Consider the following 25,562-nt stretch of genomic DNA (forward strand, 5'->3'; position numbering starts at 1 on the left):
CCCAGCCCCACAGAGCTCCAGGAGCGTTTGGACAACGCTCTCAGGGATGCACAGGGTGGGATTGCTGCGGTGTCCTGTGCGGGGCCAGGAGCTGGACTGGGTGACCCTTGTGGGTCCCTTCCAGTTCCAGTTCAATTCTGTCATTCTGTAGTAACTTTGACCCTCTCAGATCTGGACACAGCACTTGTTTGCTTTGCTCTGGAGTGCACCTGACCCGCCAGCTCAGGTGTCTGGACCAGCTTAAGAATCAGAGGTGCTTCTTATTTTTTAAGCTCTCTTCGTTATCCGAGTCTCTTTTTTTCCCACTCGTTTACTTCACATGCGTGAGCTCTTTGTGTTTCCTCCCAGCAGACAGCTGGGTTCAAGGGAAGGTGTTGAGTTGTCCTAGGCTTTATGGGATTAAAGGACCCCAGGCAGGATTGCATCCAAGCTCATCAAATAAATGTACATTAATGAAACACCTGAATTCTGAAGAAATTGACCAGGATGTGGGTAGAAAAACTCCGTAGGCTGCATTAAAAAGCTGAACTCACAGCTACAATTCCTGGTGCTCCATCTCTTGTAGGTACACAGGTGCTTAAAGGGATTCAGGATTTATGTGAGGGTGCCCTTTGCCATGGTATATTATAAAGATCTTTGCTCACCAAAATTGCAGCGTGCAAAGAATTTTCTGAGGAAGGCATTATCTACATCATATATTCTATATCTTCAAATTGATATCCAGAGTTGTCTCTTTGCTAAGTCTGTTTTTTTCTCCTAATAATTTCCTGAGGCTTGCAGGTGTATATTCTTCAGGATGTGCTCTGAAGATTTCAGCAAAAGGGAAAGAAGGAGGTTGGCTCAACCACCAGAGAAACCCTGCAGCCCTCATCCAGGCAATCCTGAGTCCTCCCTTCCCTCTGAGACCCTTGTGGAGTCTCCCAGGCAGGAAAACTCCCCTCAGAAGTGGCGCACTGAGAGCTCTCCCCAGACAGCCACAGAATCATCCTCGTGCCTGCTTCTGCCTTCTGATTCAATTACTCCTTTCATTTGTTTGTGTGGGTGCCTTTTTTCAGCAGAGTGGATCAGCTCCTGCAGCTGAGATTCCCATTCCACATCACTGCATTTACAGTCAGCAGCGAGGAAAGAGATGCTTCAAATTCCCGGAAGCCGACTCTGGATCATGTCCCTCTTAGTTTGGTGTCAGACCTCTGGGACATGATATAAATAGCCAGTGCATCTTCCCACAGCATTTTTTAAGTTCCTAGCAGCTGGCAGCAAGTTGGAGTTGGTCATCATGACTGGAAAAATGCTCCTCTTCTATCCAGAAAAGGGCAGCTTGTTGTCTGAGGTGGGCTTAACCTCTCCCCCGTCCTTGGCACCTCCAGCAGCTGCAGAAGCAGTTTTGTGTTTGGTTTTGTGAATCATACCTTCAGATACCTTGTTTTCTCTGCCTGCTGCACAGAGAGCTTTGAGTGCCTGAACACATCTGGAACCCAGCACAGCGTGAGCAGAAGGGCTGTCCCATGCTGTGGGTATCCCAGGTGGATTGGGCTGTAGAGTCTCTTAGCCCACCAAACCCTGGGCTGCAGCAGCTGACTGCCTGGTATGCCCCTTTCCCTTCAAGGACATACCTCCTTGGGGTGTAGACATATATATATATATTTCCCTGGTATGTCCCTTCCCTGCAAAGAGGCCCAGCAGCACAAGAGCAGGGCCCTGTACCCTGAAGTGCTCTTGCTTCCTGCAGTGCCTTGTGCTATCGTGGGGCTGAGGGGCAGCTGGGACATTAACCTCCCACTCCAACATCCTCCTCGTAAACATCCCGTCCTGCTCAAGTCCTGTGCTGTCACATCCTCTCTGCTCTGCCCAGACGCTATTCTGGGCTTAGTTCTATATGCAGAGCACACAGCTGGGCATGCCAAAATCCAGGCAGGCAGCAAGGCAGAACAGCAACTTAGTTTAGCTGCTGACATATCACAAGTACTGCAGAGGAGGGGAGTTGTTTATGGGTCTTCTTAAAACTAAAATCACCTGCTTGAGCCCTCCTTGGAAAGCCAGTTTGCTTCCCTAGGCGTGTTCAGCAGCTGTACCTTACTCCAAGCAGATGCAAGCCTGTGCACATGGCTTGAAAAACCTTGGTAATAATGGAAGGGAGCAGAACAGAGAGCTGGGAAGCTGCAGCACAGTAAGTTTACACAAGCAGCAAGTAAAACACCCATCCCCGGTGAGTCAGTCCCGGCCGTTTCCTTCATTTCCTCCAAGGCTCGCTGGGAACATCCAGCAGTAGCGGCCCTTCAGTCGTCTCCTTTCCTGCCCCTTGTTTACAGCTTTCCTTCAGCAGGGAGCACAGTCCCAGCCTCCAGCACTGCATTTTCACTGCACAGGCTGAGAGAAGCGAAGACCCTCCCCTGGCCTCAGCTCAGCTTTGGTACTGCCAGTGCTCTTGTTGCTTTTGTGGGTGCCAGCACCTTCTTGAGCTACAGCAGGTGCTGAGGTAAGAAAGGAAAATGTGTCACAGTTGCACAGTATGGTTTTTTTGTTGTTGGTTTGTTCTTTGGTTTTGTTTTTTTTTAGTCTTGAATGCAGCTGTCTCATTGGCAGAGGTTCTTTATCCCTACAGCCATACCTTTGAATTCAGTCTGGTAGGGCAGAAAGGATGCAGTGGGGTGTTACGTTGTGCAAACCATCCCTCAAAGATACGGGTTGGAGCTTCCCTGCTTCAGATTGAGGTGCATCTCATGCTCTGATTTCCCCACATGACAGCAGCTAGGAAGGAGGACTATTTTTAGCTTTTGTTTCTTGGTTTGTTTACAGGAAGTTCTTCATTTGTGGGAGTGAGCTTGGGTCTGAGTCTGAGAATCTACTTCAGTGCCAGTTGTGGATGCAGTTACAAGGGTGAACTGCTATTGTCTGGGAGAGGCCTCATTTATCCCAGGTGTTCAAGTAACTATGGGCTTCACACAGACAATTACTGATTTCTGGGATCTTTCCTGAAATTTGTTCAAGGAGATGTTCCAGGTGGTTGTGACAGAAAAGTTTAGGACAATACAGAACTGGGAAATTCCTTTGGGTGGTAGGGCTAAAAATGCTCTTCTGTGTGAAACTAGTTATAAATCCACATTGCTGACATAACCTGAGTTAATAACTGTAGCTCTGAGACAAAACCCATATTGTCAAAGAACATGAACATCCCAAGACAAGAACAGAACAAAATGGGCTTCCTCTATTTCCTTCTCAAGTGCCTTTGCCTGCAGCCAACAAGTGACCTAGAGACAATGCTGTGTTTGCTCTTAGGGAGTAATACTAGGAGCAAAATAATCCTCCCAAATTATGTATCTTTATAATCCTTATTCAACTTCATCCAGGTTTTTGGGTTTTTTTTTCCATATAGAAAGCAGTAAGATATGTTTGTACAAATTGATACCTGCATATGAGCTATGGAGGGATAGTTTTTTGTCATGGTGAATTATGTACCAGTTACAGTGATGGTCTGCATTGGATGGATTAAGTATGAATGGCCCATTTAGTGTGTAGTACAACTTTTTTTCCAAAGTAATTGCAGTGCCTGGCCTGATGTGCAGGTCAGGCCATTGTCCTACACAGCTAATTTCCCCTTTTTTGACAGGCTCTGCCAGGAAAATTTAAACAAATGGACTGTCTTGAGACAAATGCTGTTGTTAGGGGCATGAGAGTAAGGGATGGTCTGGAGAGTCCCTGCCTGTCAGCCACAAAAGGTGGTAAAAGAATGTTTTTATTTGCACACATCCTGTAGCCTGACATTGCCCAACAGTTCACTTGATTATAAGCTTCTGCCTGTTCTAAAAGGGATGAGGTGGTTTTGAATTTGTGGATGTTGGCCTGAGGGAGGCTGATGGGCTTTCCCAGCTCAGTTTACAGCTGCAGTCCAGACTGATACCAAGGAAAATGACTGCCCATGCCACAGCTTCAGAAAGGTGTAGGCTGCACACATGCAAATATTGGTTTAGTTGACCTTCCCTGATTTTGATGGAATTGAGGGTAGGAATGGCCAGTTTCAAACAGCAAAAGCAAGCAAGATGGCCTGAGATGTTACTTCAGTTTTGCTGAGGGTATAAAAAACATCGACTGGGCAGAAGGCAAGACAAACTACTGCTCAAAGCATAGCTACAAACCAAAGAAAGAAAAAAGAAATCCCCACAATGTATCTCCTGCTCAAGATTTCACATGATCAACTGCAGCAAAACATGACCCAAAATTTTACATCTATTTGCTTATATACTGTTTTTCAGAAGACAGAATGAAATGGCTTAAAAGTTAGTCCAACTCCATTAAAATCCTTCTATTTGGGATTAATAAAATATGGATTTCTTTAACAAGCAAGAAGCTCCTTTGAACAAATATTGGGGAAAAAAGGAGCTGTACTAAAGGGGTTATATTCTCTGAAGCAGTTAGCCAACATTTAATGATACATATTGTGGTTAAAGCAACCTATCTCCTGCTCACCAGTAGCATTTGGCAACTCATGATGGATTTCTCAGTGAAACAGTAGTAAGCTCTTACATTTTTAGGAGGATTTCCCTCAGCCAAATTTGCAAAAATTGCATTTGATATGTAATGCAGTATAACATCACATTCCCACTTGATTGGTATATGGAGATTTACATGGAAGTGTCTGTGCAGGTAAATAATATGAACTTGAATATTAAGGTGTTTTGTTTGGGTTTTTTTTTTCCAAAATATATAGTGCAGGGAAAGGGTGCTTTATGACCAAGAACATTAATGAGGGTATTTTTGGTACTTTATACTGAATGTCAGCAGTGTCTTTTACTGAATAAAATTATTGCAGTAATTTCTATTCTGGAAGCCACACATATCAGGAGATCTTACCCGAGGAAGATCCACCAAAGATACCCAGGAAACACAAGGTAATATCTGTGAACAAGGATCCAAAAAATAAAATCAGGTTGAAAAACCCCAGTACTTCATACTATTAAGATGCCTCCAAAAGGGCAGAAAGACATTACGTAGGAAAAAAGTGTACTGGGGGAATGAGTAGTCAGACAAAGAGGAAGATAGCTTTTAGTGGGCTTTGCCTTTTCTCCATCATCCAAAGTTTTAATTTTTGGTAATCCAGGATCACAGCATTGATGTATCCAGAAATACTACACACAAATTTTGGAAAATCTTAATGAGAACCGGTTATGGAAACATTTCCAAACAGCTGTTCTTTTATAGCAGTTGATATAGGCAATTCCAAGCTTAGTTACAGTTTCAAGGAAATCTTTGGGCTTATCCTTTTTCTGCCCCATGCAAAGAATGCCCCAAGTTGCTTGTTCCTGGCAGGTGCCTTCCCCAGACTGAAATTCCCAGCTGCAGCTCCCAGGGAGCCTTTGGGAGGCAGCTTTTGGTTTCTGTGGTCCTTTCCATTTCTGTGTTGTGGGATTCTGAACTCTGCAAAAAGCTGGATTTTTCCCCCACATCCTTCTGTGATTCTTCTGTTGCAGCTAAATCATTGTGCAAATCTGAAGCAGAGCCCTCATGCTGCAGTAAATTATTGCCAGCCCATGTTACCTTTCACATCCATGTGCAGGTAATTGCTGGATTAGAGTCTCAGCCTTGCCCTTTACCTGCACCTCCCTTCCTTCCTTAGCAGTGAGAAAAGGCCTAAAGAGGGAGGATCTGGGATAATGAGCTTTTCTCCTGTCTGCTTTTCCCCTTGGAGAAGTCCTGGAGACCATTACCGGAACTCTTAAAATACTTCCACTCCATTTAGAAATGCAAAAGCAAGAACTTCATCAGAGTCTTACTCTACTTTTATATATAGATGTTGATGGCAATAACTTGAGTTGGGCTGGTGGAGGGGGGTGACACTCAAGGGCTTCGGTAGAAATGATTTTGAACAAACTGATCAATTCACTACCAGACCATCTGGAACACTTAATTCTACCTTTCTGTTTCTTTCAGATTCAGGTAGGCCACTTACCCTGTGGTCATTTCTTCAGGCTTTCTGCTCCAGCTATGAACTCTAGAAATAAATTACTGTAAGGGAAAGGTGGAATATGGACAAAGTCACACTACTGCAGGTACTCTTCATTCTAGTCCAGACCTGCTGAAATAGTTGGGACCTCTACAAAACTGAGCACGGAGAGCAGAAATGAAAGCAGCTGCCTTCGAGGGGCTTGCCAAATATTCTTCTGGTTCCAGCTGAAAGGGAGGATGTGGCTGTGTAGGAGCATGCAGGCAGCTGCAGCACCTGAGAGTGTGCAGCCAGGTGGGAGGATGACACTCAGCAGCTTTCCCCCGTGCTCAGAACAGCTGCTCTGCCCCAGCCCCCTCCTGCCCATCCCTCTGCACTTGGAAACCACTGTGCCAGGAAGTCGCTTCTTCCTAGCTGAGATCCTCACATGATAATGTCCATTTAAATGTTGTTGCTTGTGGTGTAGGTCAGTAGTAATGACTCAGGCCCACCCTTCACTTTCCTTCCTCTGTTGGCTAGACACAAAATCCAGCCCACAAATTAATCTGTCCCATTCACCAATAACCCCGTTCATTAAAAAATTGCACACAGAAGTTCTTAGTTTGTATTAAGGTCCTCTTCAGTAGCTGTGAAATCAAGCACTTAAAAGTTCAGAAATCCCAAATTCTCCCTGCATTCCAGATGTAGTGTTTGGGATTTTTGTTTTGGTTCTCTTGGTGAATAGAATTACACATAGCAGTGTAGCTTTTAACAGGATAAACACAATAATTTTTCATCATCTTAGTTTTTGCAGAGGAAGATAAACAAAGCTGAAATGTGCTTCCCTCTCTGTTCAGTGTCTTTGCACAAGTCCTGAAGGTGGAGATCTCTGAGCCTGGATGTGTGATAGTGTAGTGCCCCCTCATGGGAAGCTGTTCCTGATGCTGATTCCTGGCTGCATCCAGGTGGGAGAACATGAGCCCAAACACCATTCTGTTTTCTGTACCTGCTCCTCTATGTTGATGGTTGTCACACCAGCAGGTTTAGAGAGTAACTTCTCTTTTCCACCCTCAGGTAGCTTTTTTTAGGATTGGGCACTTGATTGCTGTTAAGGCTTTCTGTCATAGTGTTCAAGAAACTTCCACCATTTTATTGTAGTTTCACCTTTTTAAAAAATAAAATCCCTGGGATTTTAGCCACCCATGGTGGCTTTCCTGGAGGCCCTTAACTTACATGACATGAGTCCTTTAGTTAGATAACCAATCTCATAATAGAAAAATGAGCACAGATTCCTGAATCACCTCCATGATATTGGCCTGTTGTATACTGAGAGAGGATTCCCTGTGCCACTCACTCACTCCCCTCAGTTCTGGAAAAAGCAACCTTTCCCATAGGATGGATTATAAAGATGGATGTGAGCTTGCACAGAAATACAGTCATGCACACTGAGTGGGGAAGCATTGTTTGTTTGGAGTTCTGATGCTGTTGGAAGGGCAGACTGAAGCAGGATTGTTTCCTTTGAGCAAAGGCACACTTTTCATGAATTGAGCTTTTGTTCTAAACATACAAAAAGGGCCTTTTTTGTGATTCACATTGTGTGATATTTTTTGTTTTCTTTGCATTTAGTTAAGAGCAGCACAAGAATAATCTTGCAAATAATAAAACATAAAAGCAGAATGACCCTATAAAAAGAGTGGGATTTCTGCCTCAGCAAAAAACTTGTGCATTACTGTGGAGGCTCAGGGTGTAAAGTGGCTGTGGTAGGGGCCACATCCTTGTCCTGTGGTCAACATGCATCGTCACAGACTCTTCTTTCTCTTCTGACATTTTCACACCTCCTCAGACATGTGAATTGAAGTCCCCAAGGAATTAGATAATAAAGAAACAAAGACCAACGATTGTTTAACTTTGTCACAACTGTAAGTAGATATTTGGTGTTCCATTGCCAGGACCTCCCCCTCCCTTGTTAGTGATTCCCAGAAAAACCAAATGAGGCCCATCATCTTAGTAGGGTACTTACACCCAACCCCTGCTACCCCTGTGCCCTGTGTCAGATTGTAATTCTGGGGGTTATGTCTCATATTCCCTGCAGGATTCCCAGCAGTGGCTTGGATATCTTTGCCTTTATCCCAGCTGTTTGCTGGAATGCCTTCCTGGCAGGTCTCATAGCACGTTTGGTTTCATTCAGGGGCTGGTTTCCTGCCGAGGTGCTTTCATTGATGCTGAGTAAGGAAGGGGTGAATCTTGGCTCCAGCCCTTCTCACTAGGAGCAAACAGATTAGGCTTTTCTCCAGGGTCAACCAGCTGATCCTAAGTCAGGTCAATTCCCATCCAAACCCTTTCCACATATATGCCCTATGGGAACCTGCCTAGATTGTTTCAGTTTAGATGCCCATTCATCAACTCAAAAACCCCCTAACTCCATGTCCTTTAGGTTTTCCATTACCATAAAATGTCCTGGTGGCCTTAATTCCTCCTGATGGACTGGGAAGCTTGGAATGTCTCTCTGTCTTAAGGGTATTCTGTGCAGTGGATCCCAAAAGAGCCATATGGTCTGGTTTTCTTCCAGTGCCTGAGGTATCTTATGGCCCTATCATCAGATGGTGGAGAGATGACTCTAGCCCAGCCCACACACATTTCAACGGGAATAATAGTGCTCCACAGAATATCAAGTGGCTGCTGCTTCTCTACATGGGAGCAGGAGATAACTGAGAAAGGTTGGTTGCAGGAAGGAGCTGTCATGTGACAGAAATAGCACTAAAAGGTCTTGGCAGAATTTACCTGCTCAACAACTGCAAGTTTCTTTGAGAGGAAAGATCAAAGTTTTCTATCCAAATAATATTTCAAATTTAAATGCCTGCATTGAAATCAGGATTTGTAAATCTATAGTAGCTTTGTTATCCAAATGTGAAACCTTTTACTCATCATCCATATATTTAATGATCCACATGACATGCATGGATGATTTATTTAGGAAAAAGGGTAGATGGATTTTTGCTTTCCAAAGGCTATCTTGGGGGATAGCTTGGTAGTCCATCCTCTACTGAGAGAGCATGGTGATGTCTGGTTAACTTCTGGTGCTGGGGGTTTCACAACCTCCCAGATAATCTTTTCTAGCTCTGGCTTACGCAGAGAAAGGTTTTGCAACATCTACTCTTGTTCTTTTCTCCTGTCTTCTTTTCTTTCCTGGAAATTAAGTTGGTTAGATCTTATCTCTGTCCTTCCAGCAGGGTAATCCCTGCCTCTCTTAGTAGCAGCCTCTCGTGTACTGCAACTGCACTATCATGTCTTGCCCTATTTCCAGCCTTCTCCTCTAGACTCAATAAACTCAGCTCCGTGGTTTATTCCCAGAGGTTGTTTTGCAAAGCTCTTATCGCTGCAGATGTGTTCCCACACCCAGCCTGCACCAGACTGGCTGTGTGCTGTTCCCTGTCCCGTGCCGTGGTGGCTCCTTGCTTCTCCCCAGCCGTGTGCTGCTGCAGCCCCTTCCCTGTTCCCAGGGGCTCCCTGCAGTGGGGTTGGCCAGGATTCCTGCGTGGGTGTGGGGGGCCCTGCTGGGCCAGGTGCTGGGAGCAGGTGCCAGGCCCCCAGGCCCTGCTGAGCACAGGATCCAGCATGTGCAGCTCACTCCTCCTGCATCTGCCAGGAAACCAGAGTCCCCGTGGGACCTGGGGCTTTGTCCTCAATTCCCAGGTGCAGCAAAGTCACCAGCTCTCTCCTCGGGGGCTCCCTGATCACACAACCAGAGAATGGTTTGGGTTGGAAGGAGCATTAAAGCTCATTTCATTCCAGCCCCCTACCACAGGCAGGGACACCTTCCACTATCCCAGCTTGCTCAGAGCCCCATCCAGCCTGGCCTGGAACACTGCCAGGGATGGGGCAGCCACAGCTTCTGTGTCAGGGCCTCACCACCCTCACAGTAAAGAATTTCTTCCTCACACCTAATCTAAATCTACCCTCTGTCAGTTTGAAGCCATCTCCCCTCATCCTGTCACTCCAGGCCCTTGTAAATTGTCTCCACCTTTCTTGTAAGACCCCTCTGCATATTGAAAGCCACATAAGGTCTGTTCTCCAGGTTGAACAACCCCAACTCTCTAGGCCTGTCTTCATAGGAAAAGTTAATTAATTTCTGATTGCTTTCTGGTAATGTGCTTTGGAGACTCTCCTAAGGGGAAGAGATTCCCATCTTCTGAGGAGTGTGAGCATTTCAGGAACTCCTGAGGAGGAAGAGCTGCCAAAGAACAGGTGGAAGTTGTCTCCTTCATTTTTGGAGCAGCAGCTTCCAGGATCAGTTGGACTTATGTAGCCTCTTTGTATTAGCTATTCATGGTCATGTGCAGTGTTACACCACCAAATCCTTCCAGTCCAAAGAGCACAAACAGTACCTAGAGAGCTCATTATTACCAATATTCTAATTAATACTTTATTATAAAATTGGCACATTCTGCTGTCATTTATTTCAGTCTCTTCCCAACACCCTTCTCCCCCAAATTATTCTTGTATCATTCCCATGTTCCCAGTAGATTCAGTGACCCCAAACCAGTATTTTATCCTACTGCCTGGACAAGATACTACTTAAAATGCCAAAGAGCATGGACAAGGAAGTTTCCCCCTGCTGATCCTCCTCACAGGGATGCCAGTAAGAGCCCTGTGGTGCACCTGGCCACTGATCCCTGGCTGTAGGAGCACTGATCTCTGGATATATGAACCTGCTCATCTCTGATTCCTCTACATGCTTGTATTTTATTGAAATGAGACAACTGGTTCCTAACGGGCAGCTGACAGTGGGATAAAAAAACCTGTATTTCCTTCAGAAATTAGAGGAAAAACCATCTCCAGGCCTGTCAAAACTACACCATGAAATTAATCCCCAAATCTGAAAATATGTATTAAGATAAAAGAGAGCTTCTGAACTGTCTTTGATTTTGAAACTTCTTGGGAGAAATGGACACTGTTAGATGGTGATTCATCTGACCTGTTTTAGGTGTCTACCTTAGGAATAGGTGAATCATGCCCTAGAAATGCTGCTTCAATATTTGAAAAAGGGGCTTTTCTTATTTTGTTTGATGATCTATTCTGAGTTTGTCATTACTTATAATATTTTACCATTTTTTTAATATCAGTTTATCCTCGCTCTGGATGAGGATGGGCTGATTTCTCTGAGAACTGTGGTTTCAAAAAATCAGCAGTTTCACTCCTGTGATTTTGCAGTTTGTCTTCTGGAAGGGATGTGTGGAATAGAGACAGTGAAGTTGTAAGACCAGAGAAGACAGAAGCCCAGAGGGGAAAAAGGTGAGCAAGTCAGAATGTGAAACAACAGTAAGGAAACGCAGATGATGTGGTTTCTCTAAAAAGCTTGTTGGTTCAGTTAGAGGCAAAGGGAATTTGTGTATGCATAGCTGTAGTTTTACTAGCTGTGTATAAAAAAGGCAGATTAATTTATTGCATGCACTATCCAATATTGTTATATTAGATATTATACAATACCAGGATATAGTATTAGAGATTTTATATATGCATGTGTACTGTTGTAAACTCCAAATCTATGTGCAGCGCAGCTTTACAGAAAAGAGCCTGTGTGTGGAAAGTGGTGGAATAAATGAATTTTTTTCTTACACCCAGTGATCCAGCTTTTTAAAGTTGCTGACACAACCCTAACCTCTCAGTACAGCTAAGAAACACCTGCAGATGGGACCTCACTTAAGGGATGGTCCCCTAATGTAAAGATTAACTCAGTAAGACATAGACTTGAGCTTTAATTCATGTTCCTGTGGTTGTCTCCCCACCCTTGGCCAGGTTTAGAGGTTCTTCATCACAGATACTTTATTCTCTCTGTTGTATTTGCTTTCCCCTCCTACTGAGCTTTTGTCAAGAGCAACTAATGATCTGCATTCAGTTCCCTTTTTCACAGATGGGCTCTTATGAAAGCTGGATTTAAAAGTAGAAATGTGTTCATAAACTTTACTTATGAAAAAGGTGATAGACTGAGGGATAAAAGTAATTTTGTTGGGCAGAAATTAATTTACAGTAGATGAACACGCTGTTATTCAAAGTAAGCAGCATCCAAGCTATTCATGGAATGGCATTTGTCTTCAATAAATATTTTACATAATACATGCAAGTTATTCATGGAATGGCATGCATTTTTCATAGAAGTTTTATGTAATGCTGGCCACCTGTGACTCCCAGGAATTAAAGATTTGGTAACAACATGATCTCTCATCTTATTCTCCATGATTCTGATCTCAGAGCTACAAAAGTGGTTGTAATGTGAGGGTTTGTGTTTTTTTTTTTATTCCAGACCCCCTGAGCATTTCCAGTCAACTGCTGTACATGCAGGCCTATTAATAAACCTTTGCTTTCCTTTGTGACCTCTCACAGATCACTCAGCATTTGTCTTAATGCCCTCCTCCAAAAAGTCAGCAGCTTGTAAATTGTGAATTTGCAATGTGTCTGTGATGACTTCAGTTTTGGGAGGTATGGGATGCTGTTTTAAAGCAAAACATAACTGGGGGGGCTTTCTTTGTTGCGGGTACTGATGACAAATTTCCCTGGAAGCTCAGACATTAACCCTTGGGAAAAGTGAGTGTCAAGAGCCTGGTTATGGAGCCATGGGGCCATTTATGGACAGCCTTTGCTGGAGGTGGGTGTGGGCCACAGCAAACTTCAGCCAGAAGGGGCAGGAGATACTTTGCCTACTGAGTCATGGCACTAAATGTGCTTTTACAATTATTAACAGTGAAATTCAGTGGAAGAATGAATCAGGTCATTGGTATTTAGTCTGAACCAGAGTTGTGAAACTTCAAATGGCTGTGCAAGGAGGGAGGTTACCATGATGATGTGCATCATCCAGGGAAAACATGTCCTTGTGCTTACACCTTTCTTTGTATTTCTTCTTGCTTATGTAGAAAACCTGTAGGTATAATAACCTGAAAGACTGAAAGGCTTTTAAAAATTTCCTAAATGTAATTGCTTCTTGTCATCCCTGGGTGTAATTCTGGGATTAAAAAAAATCCAGTATTTGCACAGATTTGTAATTTTCTGGGACAACCCCAAAATAAGTGGTGGCTTTGTCCACATTTTCAGAGTGCTGCTGCAGTCATGATCATCATAAAGAAAGGAAAATACACAGATGAACCATGCAAAATAAGATGGTTAGTGGTTTGAATTAATGACCTTAAAGGTCTGTTTCAGCCTAAAAGATTCAGAGTAGTTTTGTTTGACCTCATTGTGGCCTTACAGTGCCTGAAGGGAGCCACAGGAAAGATGGAGAAAGACTCTTGACAAGGGCCTGAAGTGACAGGACAAGGGGAATGGCTTCACACTGACACAGAGCAGGGTTAGATTGGATTTTGGGAAGAAATTCTTCCCTGTGAGGGTGGTGGGGCCCTGGCACAGGTTTCCCAGAGCAGCTGTGGCTGCCCCATCCCTAGAAGTGTTCCAGGTCAGGCTGGATGGGGCTCTGAGCAACCTGGGATAGTGGAAGGTGGAGGTGTGAACCAGATGACCTTCAAAGGTTCCTTCCAACTCATGCCATTGTATTCTGTAAATCCTTTATCTGTTTCTGCCTGTAGATGGAACAAAGACTTCATGGAACAATATCCTCACCATTCCCTGACCACAGCAGCAGCTGGTCAGGCAGCAAGGAGCATGTCATGTGCATCAGTAAGTGATTTTAATTGACTAAATAGATTTTTTTTTGCTTCTGAATAAATCTCTACATTTTTAGTTCTACTTTCCATCTTTGTGTCAGAATCACTGTCTTTTGGTAGTGGCCAGTATTTAGCCTGTGTCTCAGGCATGACCACTATAAACACATTTTGCACACTTCTGGGTAGCTGCTCATGGCTGGTGTCCTGGCAAATTTTGGTCTCTGCAGGACTTGACCTTTAAATGTACAGGCTGGCCAAACTACAACAGGTAAGGAAGCTGTGAGGAACCCTGGCTGGTTTGCCTGCCAGCAGACTTGTTCAGGCTCCCTGCATTCCACTTGCCTTGATTCATGCAGAAAGGGACAGCTATACCAGACACAGAGCCATTTCTTTCTGTGACACCAACTTGGGAAGTTCCCTAGGCTTTGTTTCTTACATAAGAAGAAAGACAGGGAGCTGTAGAGAAGTTTAAATAACTGCTGCCAGGCATTTAGAGCAATCATTCATGATTGTGGTTTGCCATTTGGTACTGATGATGATTAAACTCGGCTAAGCCTCTCCTCTGCTTCCCTCAAACATTTTCCTCCTGTCACACTGACACAGCTGTTTGTGTGTCTGTACAATGGACCGGATCAGGAACTGATCCAGCTAAAAATAACCAAGGGTAGAGTGGGAAACTATTACTGTTCAGCCACTGAAATTTCACTCTGCATCGTGCTGCAGCTGCACACAGAGCTGCACTGGCACCGCAGATAGAGCTCAGGAGGAAGTGACCACAAGTACACATGGAGGAGATGAGGCTTTTGGAGGAAAAGGAGGTGGAACCAGAGCTCCAATGGGATGAGCAGAGTAGTACAAACCTGGCAGCTTCACTCCTCGAAGGTACTTAGCAAGAGATGATTCCAGCTGTGTGACATCCACCTGGAAAAGATTCCTGAGCTGCACCTCCTGTGCAGATACTCCTCGTGTGCAATAAAGGGCACATTTCTGTCTAATGCCTTTGTTCTTCATTCTCTTAACTCCCTGCTGCTCTCCCCAGGCTCCTGTTTGATGGAATGATTGCATGATGGCATTACCAACTTAAGGAATCCTGAGATATTTGTTACCACCAACCCCAGACTGCAATTTTCCCTCACTTGTGCCAGCCTTGCGGTTTGTGGAGCTGTGCTGAGCACTGGATCAGGGAAGCAATCCAAATTAAAAATAACCCCATGGTGTGGCTATGAATGGCAAGAGCTTTAGCTATCCAGGATAACCTGCAGTCACAAATCAGTGAAAGCTGTTTGCCATTTCAGAATGTCTTAAAGCCCAGCCTCAGAAATACCTATTTAATATAAGGAATAGGAACCTTTCAGCCAGTGAAGGAGCCAGGGGAATGAGGAGGCAGGAATCCTTTGCCCATGTTCATAAGGGACACAAAAGCAAACCTCACTGTGCCTAGATGGCAGCACAAAACATCTTCACACAGGCTTTGCTTTAGCAGTCCTTCACATGATGCTTTTGGAGCAGAAGTTAGTGGCAGTGTGTGCTGTTCCACTGATGGATATTGTTTTTCCTGGGGATTGGGGAGAAAGCTACCCAGATTTTTAAGGGTACTGCAAATATGGGGGCTGTGCTATCATTAGGAAAGGAAATAAAAGAGCCTTCTTCACAGACAGCTTCATGGTACAGAGTGAAGTAACATTTTGTGGATGCATTCCAGAAGAGATGTGTTCCTCTTCTCTGCTCTAGAGAAACAATGCCACTGCTGTGATGCGCCAGCACTAACATCCATGATCACACCAGCAGTGACATCACTTTCACCTACTCACAGACATGGAGGAAGCATCTGTAATTAGTCATTCTCTCTTGTATTCCAAGTCATGTCTGGGTTTCTTCTGGCATCTCTCTTCAGTTCATGGTTCATGCCTCCTGGGTTAAGTATTTTTAAGTACCAGTCATTTCCTTTTTCTTTCCCTCCTGCTTCTGACTTGGCACTTCACTGCTTCTCTCCCCAGGAACGCTCCTGCTGGGAGGTGACTGAGCACTGATGGCAAAGGTGGTGAACACAGAGACTCAGAGCCTGAGGAGCTTCAGGATCTCCTCAGGTTACATTTCTAGAGAAAAAAATTCACTTTCTCTCCACATGCATTCATGGGTGTGGTCACAACGAGGTGGAAGATGCAGGTGAAACCCAGAGTCACATTGGCAGCTGCATCCCAAATTAGCCAAAGGAAAGCAAGTAACTGAAGCAGGCTGCCCTGACATAAACCCTGAGTGCTTTCACAGCAACCCATGTCCTCAGGACAGCCCTGACAGGTAACATCAAGGCTGACCATGCCAGGGAACTTGGATTCAAGGGTCCAGACCAAATAGCATCATATTTTGCCATCTTTTTTTCACCTATTTAAGAATATGAGGAGTTGTGTTAATTGATCTTAATTCTTCCTTCTCTAAACATAGGAAAAATGTTCTGTTTCAGCCCCTTGTCCCCTGCATTCCCATTGCTGCTTCCCTTCTCCCAATATTTCTTAAAATACTTTTTTTTTCAGTAAAGCATCTTGTGGTTCCTGTTTCACCCTATGTTCACATAAATGCTTGATCATATGTCCAAAGAATTGGGAAGATGCCTGAAATCCCTCTAATGTGTACTATATGTAGACTCTGTTTTTCCTGCTTTGCTTGGTATTTCTGCCTTGAAGGCATCAGGAGAAATCCAAAGGTCATCTGTTAAAGAAATCAGGCAAGAAAAGAAAGCAGTGGACCAGCAAAGAGGCACCAACTTAAGCACAACAGCCAGGTGCAGAGCTGTGGGAAGAAACTTCCCAGTCCCTGTACTGGAAAAATCTGCCAAGGCTGGGAAAAGGGAAATGCAAGGACATGCACAGGCCTGTCAAAAGCTCTGCCATCTGTAAAAGGGGCACATTCTGCATGCTTGGAGGTGCTCTGGGGTAAGCAAGGCCAGGCTGCCCTTTTGTGAGGGGAACACTGACAGAACAGAGTAAGTCTCCTCTGTGGCTCTGTGCTTGAAGATGGGAAAGCACAAACAGCTCAGCCACAGCCAGGAAGAGTTCAGCAGCCCTGTGGGGAAGGTGAACTGGAGGGAGAGACAGAGCAGAAAATGGCCCAAGGCAACACACAAGCAGCAGGGCAGCTGCAAGAGTTCTGGAAAGCAAAAAGAAGCAAGTCCAGGTATGAGGGATTAATGGGGGGTGGGTCTGGAAAGTGGTGACCATTCTCCCATGCAGCTGCTATCACCTCCAAATTACATCTTCCCAGCAGCTTCAGGAAGTCCAACCCTCCCCCAGTCGTCCTTCCTAGCTGTTCATCCCATTTCAATCCGTTTCACTCTCCCCCTCACATGGTGGCCTGGTTCAGCCACTCACCACTGCAATGGCAAAATGCTTTGGGACACCTTGACTTTGGCTCTGTTTCCTTTTCTGGCCTCCCTTTGCTCAATCTCCTGAAATTTCCAGTATTTCCCTTTTTTTTTGTCAGAGATGGGGGCTCTTGCTGATGTGTCTGGCTATTCAGACCAGTGTTGCTGAGGTGAGGAAAAAACAGCCTGAAAGAAAAGTGCATGCAGGGACACTTTTGTTTGCTATATCTCAAAAATGTTTTAGAGAATAGGCTTCTAAAAAATTACACAAAATATAACTCTTGTCTAAGATCAACAGAAATCTGTTTTTCCAGTCACAATGAAGCAAAGAGTGTAAAAAGCTGTATTTCAGTCATCACTATTACATGTATTTTTTCCCAGCAGCAGACTGGAAAACTGGATCCCATATAATCCCAGTGGCACTGAGAAAATGACCTCCTCAGAACCAGGTTCTTCTACCAGCAGGATGGTGTGTCACTGCAGAGAAGAAAAGACAAGCCACTTTCCCTCATAAGGAATGGTGAGCACTGAGTGCCCTCCTCTGGCTTTTCAGATTCTTTCAGAAATGTGAGAAAATTAAGACCAGTTCTAAGAATGTCCCTCAACTCCAGATTCTTTGGGCTGAGAAACTGATGGGAACTCACTCTGGAGAGAAAGAAAGAAAAGGAAATGAGGGAAGGGAGCAATAAAAAGAAGGGAGGGGAGAGAGAGAAGGGAGAGAGTCGGGATAACAACACTGGGGTGACAGATTTTATTCAGAGATGTCATTCATACATTTGTCTCTCTCAGGTATTTCTAAAGTGCCACAGTCCCACTGCAGGATCTGAGCACTCTTAGCACAACAGATATTTAAATATTCTACATCCCACAGCTGACAGGAGCATTTGGGCACCAGCTGGTGACCACAGGTCTGGGATGGAGCATGCTAGGGATGCTCTGCTGGAATTAGAACAACTCATTTGCTTTTTCCAGTAGTCTCCCACTGGTCCTGAGGAAGGAGCTGGCTGGTGCAGAAGCCAGTGAGGTGCCTGTTGTCAAAGTGAACCTTCTGGTTCTTTCCTTTTTGCACATCCCCAATACCTTCTGAATTTGTCTTGTGAGTTCATGCTGCCCAGAATGTGATTAAATCCCAGGAAGAAGAGGAGCATAGCCTGTAACCTCTGCAACAGCAAAGGAAGGGCACATGACCACAAAAAGTAAAGGGCATTCAGGCCAGGGGAAATTATTTCAGCCAAGTGACACTGAACAGGCAAAACTAACAATGGCTGTGGAAAGGAACTCCAGTTATGTGCTTAGATTGGTGAGCAATTCCATCCTAGATTCTGGGGAACAGCTGTGAACCCTAAGGCCACTTCAATTTGGTATAGTTCAAAATAAATTAATAAAGATCTTAGAAATAAATTCATGCCAATCCTTTTAATTTATGGTGCATTGCTAAGTATATACAGCACTTCACAAAGCATGGAGAAAGGAAAATAAATGCCCTGAGGCTGATGTCAAGGAACAGACACCTATCACGAGGAAGGGTGAGAAAACCCTTGCACCTTGGCCACATAGCAAATGGCATCTGATTCTAGTAGCAGGGAAAGAGGATTTGGGGATGCAGAACCCCTTGCACAATTCCAGTCCATGCCTGGAGTGTGTTGGGAGGAGGTGACTGAAAAGTGAAACATGGGCCAAAGGCATCACTACGTCCAGCTGTCTGCAATCCAGAACACATGGTGTGTCACACACTTGTCCCCCAACCTTGTACCTCAGGCCTGGCAGCACTTGGAAGGTTTCTGCAGAGCTGCCACTCAAGCAGCTCCCACCCTTGGCATGTTGCTGCACCACAGCATCCCTGCTCCTCCCAAGCCTTTTGGGACCAAGTCTCCAGGAGAAGGGACACGTCCCTGTCACAGCCTGGAGGAAAAGATGCCTTAATGAGAAAGTCCCCACAGAGCTCTGCTGCCTCCAGGCCATCCCACTGGAGACCAGGCTTTCCTTAAACACCTCCAGCTGACTCCAGCTCCTCCCTAGGCAGCCCCTTCCAGTGACAATCACCCTTCCAGTGAAGAAATTCTTCCCGCTGTCCAGCCTCAACCTCTCCTGCCACAGCTTGAGACCATTTCCTCTCATCCTGTCCCTGTTCCCTGGAAGCAGAGCCTGACCCCCTCAGCTGTCCCCTCCTGTCAGGAGCTGTGCAGAGCCAGAAGGTTCCCCTGAGCCTCCTTTTCTCCAGGCTGAGCCCCTTTCCCAGCTCCCTCAGCCCCTCCTGCTGCTCCAGCCCCTTCCCCAGCTCTTCCCTGGACATGCTCCAGCCCCCCAGTGTCCATCTCGTAGTAAAGGGCTCAGAACTGGACACAGGATTTGAGGTGTGGCCCCAGCAGTGCCCAGGACAGGGATGTCCTGCAGCCCCTCCTCTGTTGCACAGCCTTCACAAACTCCCTTGCACTGCCACATTCTTCTGTTGTCTCAGTTGTTCTCTTCCCCTGACACTCCCTGGCATCTCTTTTTATCACAATTGTCTCTGATTCCTCCCTCACATTTCTTAATTGCACCCCCAGAAAAAAAAGAGAAAGCTCTGGGGAGACCTTATTGTGGCCTTTCAAAATAAAGTTTCTTCTCCATCTTTCATACAGATTTCCTTCAGGTACAGTACAGGGTAAATATTACCCATCTTTTCAGAATCTGCCAATGTTTTAAGAACTCTCTGGCTTTTCAGGTGGGACATTTTGGATTTATCCCATGGCTTCAGTGGGTTTTATTCTGCCAGCCAGCCCTGACAAGACTGCAAGGGATGTCTGCCTCCATTTGAGTGCAATGCAGTTTCCTCCAGTACCCAGGTGGTGGCAGATTTGGAGTATATTAAATCGGTCCTTTCAACCTAATTGTTCCTACACGGGTTAAAGATGAAATTGTTACTCTTTCATACCTCTGACACCATTTAAATGGCTTCAATTTAAAATGGAAAATCTCTGCTTTCGAGTATATTAGTCCCTGAGCCCAAGTTACCTGCTAATTGCTGTTATTCAATTTCTGCAAAATCAAACTTTATTGACTAGACTTGTTGGGCAAGGGCTATTTATGATTGTGTCTACTTATTTAAACTAACTAAGTGCTATTGACTTAAAGCCTCTGTGTGTGGATTTAATTCCTATGTCATCTGTACCATTCATCCACAGTATTTATGAAGATTTCCACAGAATTTAGGGGGATGCTAGCACATTAGGCAACATGGAGCTTTCCAAGGGAGGGTGGGCACAGAGGATGCCTGGGATAGTTTGATTTCTTGCTTTCCATGCAAAGGAACTTATTGGGTTTAGAAGCTAATCTGTCTCTGCTGTACAAATTTTCCTGAGTGACAAATACAGGGTGAATATTTTGAGCCTCTTTGGGTTTGTGCAGTATTCCCTGGCTTTTGCTTCTGTGGGCATCCCAGCATCACCACTGGAGCTTATATTGTGCTGATACTCACCATGGCTTTTGAAGCATTTTCCTGAGTCTCTGCTTCCCATAATAGATTCTCCATTCCTGTAAGCATGGTCTACAATCACAGACAATTAAATCCTCTGCCTCTGAAAAATTCACTTCATTATCCTTTCTTGAAAAACAAGAAAATCCTCAAAACCAGGGAGCCTACTAAAGTGCAAAATACATCTACAATATACTACCCAAACCAAAATGCATGGAGTAAAAATAAACATGGTAAATCCAGCTTTAATCCTAGTCTTAGACCCCTTTGATGCTTTTCCAATTGTTTGTTCATCACAATTTTTCAAGTGTTTCCAGGAAGCATTCATTCCAACAGCCCTACTGAGTGTAACCATGCTTGGAGCAATTCCTTAGTTTCCTTGGGAATGTGGTGGGCTCTCTTTGTGTCCTGGAGATTTTGGAAAGCTGAAATTTGGGCTATATTCAATTACAAAAACAGAAACACCATGCAATAAATCACACTAGAGTTTATTCTCTATAAAAGTGCAATTTGAGGGAATTGCATTAACGCTGCTCCAGACTGGAAGTTGTGACAGGAAACACCATTTCACTTTGAATTTGTGCAATATCTAAGTACAGCTGCCTCTGCCCAGTTCAAGGTCCCTAAGCTGCTACTGTGGCATAAATAAAACAGTTGTAGATCCCCACCTGCTGGGTTTTTCACATATTGCTGCTAAAATTAGACTGAACCTCTGATTTTGAGAGGAAAAAGTTATTTTGACCATAACTCCTGCTTGTTAAGGAAAGAACTCTATGTAATACTCAAGCTGATGAATTTGTCATCCTCTGGTGACTAGGCCATCTTGATCTTGGGCCACCTGCACATTCCAAATAGCTCTGCTGAGATGGAAAAGCAACCACTTTGGCCTGGGTTGGAAGGGACCTCAAAGATCATCTAGATCCTGCCATGGGATCTTCTTCAGGGAAGACAAGTTGCAACACAGCCTCATCTCTGTTCTCTATTTAAGCTCTTTGTAAGTGAAGGGCAAATGCACAGCTCCTCCCCTTGCTGTTGTTTCAAGTTTTATGATTTGGCTCAGTTTTTCAGAGAGATTAACAAGAGAAGGGGATGATGAATTAGAACCAAGACTGCCTAAAGAAATACCAACATATCCACTCTGAGTTGGAATCCCTGCACAACCAACTTGACAAAGTGCTTGTTCTGTGTCTACATCTTATTAAAACTGAATGAGAGTTTGGAATATGAAACATCTCAAATTACCACAAAAGATACCCCATATACAGCTACTGTCTAAACTGAAAAGGAAATATAGCTGGGAATGTGCTGAATTTATCTGGAACTGAGTGTCACATTACCATCCACAGTGCCTTATCTTCCACTGTGGAGGTACAAACTAAGACAAAAGAAGTAACTGATCAAGCTGGAGAATTATTTCAGTCTATGCAACCACAAGCCTGGTTTGATCATGCATCATGGGTTACTACACTGCTAAAGCCTTTAGAGCTTACAGGACAGAGAAAATGGTTAGCATGAATTGGAATTGCAATTGTCACTGGATTTTTGTTTTTAAATGTTGGTATAAGCCTAGTTAAGCATGATAACATGTTTATTTATCCTTGGCATTTTCTACTTTCCTATTTTCTCTTTCTTTCCTCCTTCATGAAGAAAAATAAAGGTGAATGATCCCTTTGGATCCCAACATTTAATCTCATTTGTGTTTTAATCTCACTTTTGAGATTACCTCCTTTCAATAGCTGTAGATTAAGGCAAAACTTGTCTTTTTTTTCCTGCAGAGTACCAGAAAATCCCAAAAGGTAATTGATGCAGAGTGGAGGTGTCTTCCCCATCACCACTAATGAACAATCATTTTCAGCCCTAAAAATTTTGGGCTGAAGACTCTGTAACTTTTAGAATATAATTAATTAGTGTCTTATATGCAACCACATCACAAAAACCATTATGTAACTTAGCTGAAATAATTATCCTCATCTTATAGCTTAAAAAGTTAGGATGCAATCCCGATTAACAAGGCTAAAAGCATTTAAAGACTGCTGGGCCACCAGCAATATCAATCTTCAAATTCATGGATCCACATTAGGACCTCCTAAATGTCATCCAAGATTAGTATTTCACATTGGCTGTCTCTTTTTCCAGTTATCTTGCCATAATAAATTGTGTGATTAAGGTGTAATATGGGGTTATATGTTAGTTCTTTATTATTCTACCTGCTGACCTCCACACAGCTAACAGCTTCAGAAACTTTCACTCACAACAGAAACACCTCAATTACCTGCATAATTTCTTCAGATGCACTTTAATCAGCAAATTTTTTCAAAATTCTCTCCTGCTGCCAGCTTAGTAACAACTTCATAAGTTATTTTATTTTTCCCTGATAAAAAGAAAATGCTTCTGAAGACCAACAGGTTAAAAGCAAAATTGGGCACATTAGTGCCAGTTTTACAGATCTTGAATTCCAGCTGCTTCTCAAAAAATTGCCTTCAATTTCCTGTCTTTTCAGATCATTATTTCTTACACTTGTACCATTCTGTAATTATTATTACTATTATTCAAGGAGAAGAAAATGGAGCCAGGACACCTCCAGATTTGTGATCAGCACAGAAAGGGAAAACCCAGACAAAAGCTGCCAAGACCAACAGCTCTGGCTGGCCTTTGACTCCCAGGAGCCACCTCTAAGTAATTTTAGGAAGGACAAAAACTCACCAAAGATTCATTTCTAACAGGAGTGGAATGTTTTAATAATGAACACCATAAACCAAATAAAGTTCAAACATTTATTTCATGAGGAGATTCTGCTTTATGCATAATGACATTAAGCATCAAAAAAAGTTACGAACAGTACCCCTGAGTTTCCATGGAACAGGAGCAAGTCTTCCTGAAGCTCTGAAGCCTGGAGGCACAGGATCCTGAAATGCTCAACTGATGGAAATTACACCTCAGAGATACAAGCACAAGATCACACTAAAAGGACATCCCTCAAGGCCTCCTAATTTGGCATAAATTAATATCCTGATGAGTTAAAACTAATCCTGAATCCCACACAGTAGAAAAAGAGTGCGTGATTTTCACAGTCTGTAGTCACACAGCAGAAGTGACATACTTGGCCCCACAGTTTTAGTTTTGGGACAGAATATGACATTCTAATCTAAAATCTAAAAAATCCTCTTCTAATCTAAAATCTTAAAATCTAAACCTTATTTTATTAACTACTAGGAGTGCATCCTTTTAACAAGGTAACATAAAAAAACAACTACAAACCACAAAACCAGCCATGCACACAAGAACAGCATCAGTTTCAGAGAAAGACTTTTTGGCAAAGGTACAAGCCCCAAAGTTTCGTTATCCCAGTTCAAATGTAAAGGAGCTTTTTCTGCACTTTTGAAGCTTAAAGGTCCTGAGACTGCCCCAAGTCTGTCACTGATGGAACAAGGTAAACCAGACCAACACGTTTTAATACTCTGCACTTTTCAACCCTGATAGAGGTTGGAATGTCAGAATTTTAAGACATGTTAATGTCTGAAATATCAGACTCTTACAGGGAAAAAAAAAACAGAAAGAAAAGAAAAAAAAACATTTCCTCTGCTGTTTTCACCAGATGATGGACCTGAGCCTCTCAGTGTTAATTACCCCACTCCCACCCCTAATTAATACATAACTGCCAAAACCATGTAACAATCCAAATAGGGTATGACAAAGTAAACCCAGGCTCAACTGAGTTCACCTTTGAACAAAGGAACAAGTGCCCTATAACCCAATTTGGCTTTTCCTCCTGAACTCTTGGTAAGCAAGGTAGACCTGAAAGGTGGTATTTTGTTGAGGGTTTTTTGGTTTGTGTTTTCAGTTGGTTTTTTTTTTTTTTTTTGGGTGGTGGGGGTGGTTGTTTGTTTTTGTTGGGGGTTGAGTGCAGAAATTATTTTTTTCTATTTTGAGCAGTGCTGCTGGTCAGTTAAGTCAAGGACACCTAATTTAAAGACTTCCTAAAGGAAGGAAGCTTTTGCAAACAGACACTGGGGATAGGGGTGCTGTTAAACTGAACATCTTTACATAAGCATCTTGCTTCCCTCTATATAAATCAAACTTAAAAGGAGATACTTAAATCATCCCTGAGGACTTGATCATTAGTTTCAACTCATTAGGAGAGGCACAATGGCCCAAGTTCATGCTGAAAGACACACCAGGTAAAAAACACACTGAAGTTTGATGCATTATCTTGTGTATGAATGTTGCAATTCACTGCACCCCTCGACAAAGGTCATTCCTGGCCAAAATCCCTGCAGGCTGCAGGGCAGGGATTTGATGAACTGCATCTGAGTGTACAGTCAGCACCTTCACAGGTACAACAACTGCAACACCATAGCCTAGAGGTCACCTGCCCTGAGAGACAAAACAGTCACACATGTTTACACTGGACACGTTCACAGCACAATGCTGAGCAAGCTGCAGAAGCCACAGGATCCTGAGAGGCTGGGAGCTGAGGTGCAGGCAGAGCTCCAGAGGCAGATGAAAGGGATAAGACACTGGCACCTTCACAGGAGAGGAGACTGCTGGGATTAAGAAGGGAGCAAGAAATGGATGCTGCAGCAGCCATCTGCTGTCCTAGCAGGAGTCCTAAGCTATAAACATTGGAATTCAGGAGAGCATTGCCTGGGAGCAGAGTATTCAGTTGCTTCTGAATTTCCTGAAGCACCTGCAGTTGACTTTGCTGATTCAGGAGAAGCATATCCATATTTTCCCTCATTTTCTTCACTGTACAAAAGAAGGGAATGTTAATGCCTGCTATGTAAAAACACAAGGCAGTTTAGAAGTCTTTTTCTACTTACACTCTTCAGAAACAAGATTCCAGTGATCCATCTCACTTTCCTGTGCACCACATCGATGCTCTTCTTTCTGATGCAGAGATGTAAATTCAGGTTGGTTTGCATCTAAAAGGAAGATACTGCAAGTCAAGAGCTGCCAGGTCTGCATTCCAAGCATGGTGGCTCAGTAATCTCTTCCTCTCATCCACATCTTAAAATTCAAACTTCATTCTAGTCATACAGTAGTCCAAACTCAACCAAAACCCAAGATTAGGCAGATACAGGTTTTGGGGTTTTTTTCTAATTTTGTTTTTTTTGAGGGTAGTGTGGGTGTAGAGGGCCAAAGGGAAAGGAGAAAGCAAAGCTGAAGCAAGGGATCTGTTAA

At 43.8% G+C, this 25,562-nt stretch overlaps 1 long non-coding RNA gene across 1 annotated transcript; it reads left to right on the forward strand.

Annotated features, from left to right (window-relative positions):
* Positions 1 to 186: 186 nt before the first annotated feature.
* On the forward strand, positions 187 to 24,205 carry LOC130263501 (uncharacterized). The gene is made up of 12 exons (XR_008842342.1): positions 187 to 253; positions 773 to 2,476; positions 2,603 to 5,551; positions 5,926 to 6,044; positions 6,775 to 6,882; positions 11,129 to 11,209; positions 12,299 to 12,394; positions 13,492 to 13,582; positions 15,567 to 15,656; positions 16,101 to 16,740; positions 17,309 to 17,447; positions 22,882 to 24,205. It is a non-coding gene; the product is annotated as an uncharacterized LOC130263501 (long non-coding RNA).
* The last annotated feature ends 1,357 nt before the right edge of the window (positions 24,206 to 25,562 follow it).

The sequence above is a fragment of the Oenanthe melanoleuca genome, chromosome 1A (assembly GCF_029582105.1).
Source record: "Oenanthe melanoleuca isolate GR-GAL-2019-014 chromosome 1A, OMel1.0, whole genome shotgun sequence".
Lineage (NCBI taxonomy): Eukaryota > Metazoa > Chordata > Aves > Passeriformes > Muscicapidae > Oenanthe > Oenanthe melanoleuca.